This window comes from Octodon degus, unplaced genomic scaffold (genome assembly GCF_000260255.1).
Source record: "Octodon degus isolate 3935 unplaced genomic scaffold, OctDeg1.0 scaffold00013, whole genome shotgun sequence".
Taxonomy (NCBI): Eukaryota; Metazoa; Chordata; class Mammalia; order Rodentia; family Octodontidae; genus Octodon; species Octodon degus.
In genome coordinates, this window is record NW_004524589.1 from 24,981,889 (window position 1) to 24,986,199 (window position 4,311).

At 39.4% G+C, this 4,311-nt stretch overlaps 1 pseudogene; it reads left to right on the forward strand.

Annotated features, from left to right (window-relative positions):
- The first annotated feature begins 359 nt into the window (after window positions 1-359).
- On the forward strand, window positions 360-529 carry LOC111815261 (annotated as a pseudogene).
- The last annotated feature ends 3,782 nt before the right edge of the window (window positions 530-4,311 follow it).

Consider the following 4,311-nt stretch of genomic DNA (forward strand, 5'->3'; position numbering starts at 1 on the left):
CTAGTATTAGAAACTTTAAAAAGTATATTTCCATTTTCTGTTGACTATAAAAAAAAACCAGAGGTTTGTACCTATGTTGTTTATTTATTATTTCTTGCCTACATCGTGCAATATGAGAAACTACTTTGGCAGTAACAATACACAATGTACTAACTATTAAAAAAAAAGAAATAATGATTTGGGCAAACTCAAAAATAGATGCATATTGTTAGCCTTTATTTCTTAAAAAATTCAACTGAATGAACACCAAATTTGATACTCAATTCAACACCAAAAAACATACAGAACAGAACACAGGAGAAAATATTTTTTTAATTTCCTTTTCAAAAACAAGTGTTATTAAAAAAAGAACACACATTTTTGCCTCTCAGCCTTTTGGCTAAGATCAAGGGTAGTATTTGTTCTTATCAAAGAACTATTTGATACATCCTCTTTCTAAGGACAATGGATTAAATGATTTTTGGAACAGAAAGTGAAATAAGAGCTTGCTCCATCCACTCCACCCATCAGCTATTATGGTGGCATCTCCAGGAATGGTGCAACTCCCTCGAGGGAATTTTAAAAATATATAAGTAAAAGATACAAAATATAAAACTTATGCTCATATTTTAAGTGTTCAGTTCAGTAGTGCTAAATATACTCAAACATTGTAAATATATCTGTACAGATATCCAGCTCTTGCAAATCTAAAACTCTATCCTCATGAAAAAACAATTTCCCTCTTTCCTCTTCCTGTAGCCTTTGGCCACCATTATCCTATTTTTGGTTTCTAAAGAGAAACATTAAATAAAAAAGAAGAAAAGAGCATTCCATTATGAATACTTCATGCACTGATTACCACAGGAGGTGAGAAAAACAAAGGAAAACAGAAGACAGAGGTGTCCCTACCCTAGCACAGACAACATGTGACATTTGGAGTTACAGACCAAAATTTGGAGCAGGCCAGTCCTTGGGGAGCCAGGCTGAACATCATGTCCTGTCTAGGAAGCCAGAGGTGGAGTAGTGCAGGAAGGTCAGCATCAGTTTTTGACTATTAGAAGGGGGGCAGGCCAAGAGCAGAAGTATCTGGAAGATTCCAGAACCATAGTCTGAGGAAAAACATGAGGCAACAGTGAGAACATGGAGAAAATGGAGAAAAGAGATGTAGAAGGTAAAAGCAATACACTTAGTTTCTGTGGATGGGTCTGAAAGTCTTGGGCAACTTCAAAGAGTCCCATCAGGGGCACCCTGGGTGATGCTGGTTGGGCCTTATGCCCCGTGTTGGATGAACAGGCAGCAGATAGAAAGCAATGCCGACCATTCTGCCCCAACCTCTGATGCTTGTGAGAGCTAAAGTTCATTAATCATTTCACCTAATTTCAACAGTGCAGAGATAATTGGGGTGGGGGTGAAGGAGAGTTGCTGAAAACACAAAATACAACAGAATTTCTCTGGGTCTCATCCACTTTCAGATGGGTCTTCAGGGAAAAAACTGGTGCTTAAGAAAAAAAACCCTCTAAATTAAATATCAGACCTAGATAATTTTCCATCTCCACCCAGTCTTTTTATATATGACCTTTGGCTGGTCCAACCTTTGGCTTCCCTTTGGATCAATTTCCTTGCAGTGTTCATGGACTTTCAATGTTCAAGCAGATTCACTGAATGAAGGCAGATATTTTCCTACCCTTGGATGATGACTATTTTAGTGTTTTGTTTCTCAAGATTGTCCCATGAACTTATTAAAAGTTAACATTCACTGTGCACATATCTGACGACTAAGGTTAATCCGGAGGACAAAACAGAATGAACTTTAATAAATGATTTAACAACTACAAATAAATCAATTCCTTGACTATGAAATTCTAAAGGGCATATTTCCTCCTTGGTTCACACCTATCTTCCTGGGAATATTGTGGTAGTCCGTGTGGGGTAGGAGGGTAGTGGGGCCCTGGAGCAGATGACAGGCTCAGCAGACACGGGGAATGACCCCGTTCAGTGTGCAGTAAGGAAGCAAGCATTATGAATACAATAATGAATAGACACACAGAGTCCTTTTGTTCTGGGAGCTTACAGTCTAATGTGGAATGAGGGAGCTTGTATTTTAATGTAAAAGAAGGCAGTAAATATCAATGAAACAAGATGGAGAAACCTGTGAGAAGTTATAGGAAGGTAATAAATAGCAACAATGATATATAGTAAAATAACTAGAGAAGAAATTCTCCAGAAAGGAGAACCAAGATATTTGAAAGTGTGCAAATATGTGCACATGATTTATCTCCTTCCAGTGCCAGCTTCTGCATTTGTCTGGAGTCAACAATGCTGTGCTCCTATTGTAAGTCCCCAGCCAAGGAGGGAGAGTGGTCCAGTCATCTTCCCATGGCACTGCCTTGACCCTTCTTCCTCCCTCCTCACTTAAAGTCCTCTTTTCTTACCCCCTTGTGCCTTTATTTTCTATTTCTACTGTAGCAAATTACCACAAACAACACACATTATTACTTTGCTGTTCTAGAATTCCAGTACAATCTCTCTAGGGTAAAACCATGTGCCAGCATAATTAGATCCCCTCCAAGGCTCTGGGGAAGAGTCCACTTCCTTGTGTCTTCCACCTCTTAGGGACTTCCATTCCTTGGCTCATGGCTGCCTTCCTCAGCTTCAAGACGAGGTTAGGGCACCAACTTGACCCCACTTAGTCATTATACCTCTTTCTGATCCCATATGAAAAAGGTTCTTCAGTTCTCTAATGATTTAAACTGGTACCACGTGTATAGTCTAGGCTAACCTCCCCATCTCAAAATCATGTCTGTAAAATCACTTTTTCCCCCATAGGGTCATGTGTCAATAGGCCCCAGAGATTAGGACATAGACATAGTGGAAGGCTGGTATGTTGCCTACCACACGGAGGCAACTAGAACTTTCATGTGCCTTACCAGAGAATCAAAGCCTGTGAGAGACATGTACACCATCCCTTGCTATAGTTCTCCCAACACCTTCTCTATATAACTGAGAATTTTTTGAAAGTCCTAAACTACAAGGGAAAATATGACCCAATCTTTTTCTATTCTTGGGAATCCCTATTTTGACATTCATTTTGAAATACCTGTTTGTGATCTATATTGAATTTATCGTGAGGAGCTTCTACCTGGTCATATTCCAGCATGTGCCAACATGACCAACTAGGTCATCCCACAATGGGCTCTGCTGTTCAGTTATGATGTCTGTAGTGTCAAACAGCAGCGGGGAGGAAGCCAGGTACTCAATGAACTGTGCAAACCCAGAGATGTCTTGAATCCACCTATAGTTGCTTTCCTATTATTTTTCTCCTCCTAGCATTCTTTCACATTCTTTATTAGAGAGGCAAGATTTGTAGCAGATGTCTCAAGAGATCATTTTCCCCTTATTTCTTTAATACTTGTATTTATCTTTGTATCTATATTTTCATCCTTGAGTTTATCATCAGTATATTCATGAAAATTCCTGTTTCCTTAGAGTTTTTTATGTGGAATAGCCAGTTCCTAAAAACTCCCAAGTGGCTTGCAAATGCCAGGCAATAATTCATTGATGTTAATCTTTTGCATGCAATTTTTGTACTTTATTGTAGGAGTGGACATAGAGAATTATAGAAACACTTTTGGGTTTGTATTTAAGGGTCCCAGGAAGATACACTGTATAAAAGCACTTATTGAGGTACCCATAAACACTAGGAACTATAATTGGCCCAAAGAACACAACGATGTTCTCCAAGTTGACCAGGATGCTGGTTTCCTCTGAAATCAAATCATTGGCTTGTCATTTCTTGGGCACATACAAGTAATTACAATTTTCATAGGCTCACTAATATCTGGTTATTATTAATAATTTTGTTGATAAAATAACTGAGATACCAAATGCTAGTGAGAGTTTGTGCGTCCTTAGCTAAGCCAATATGTAACTATAAAATAATAAAAAACATAGCAGCAAAAATTGAATTGGGCTAGTTCATGATAATTAATCCCTGGGGTGTTAGCTGAAATGTTATCTGCCCACACTAAAAAAGGAAAAAAGGCACACATTTTCTAGAGAGGAGGAGGCCTGGAGACCAGGGAGAATCCCTTAGCTGGATGATACTTGGGACCCGTTCATGTCCAACTGTTATTCAGGGTGCTCTGTTGAGCCTTTTTGCTACAGTGATGAACTGTGTCCCCATGAGGTGAGAAGAGGAAAAGGCTTAGAGGAGTGAGTGCTAGAGGTGCTACCGACTTAGTCACTTCTCTGAGGCCGGGACACAGTGCCCACATAGACAACTTGGGGAGGCTGAGTTTATTCTGGCTCAAGGTCAGCTCACAGTTGGCCTGC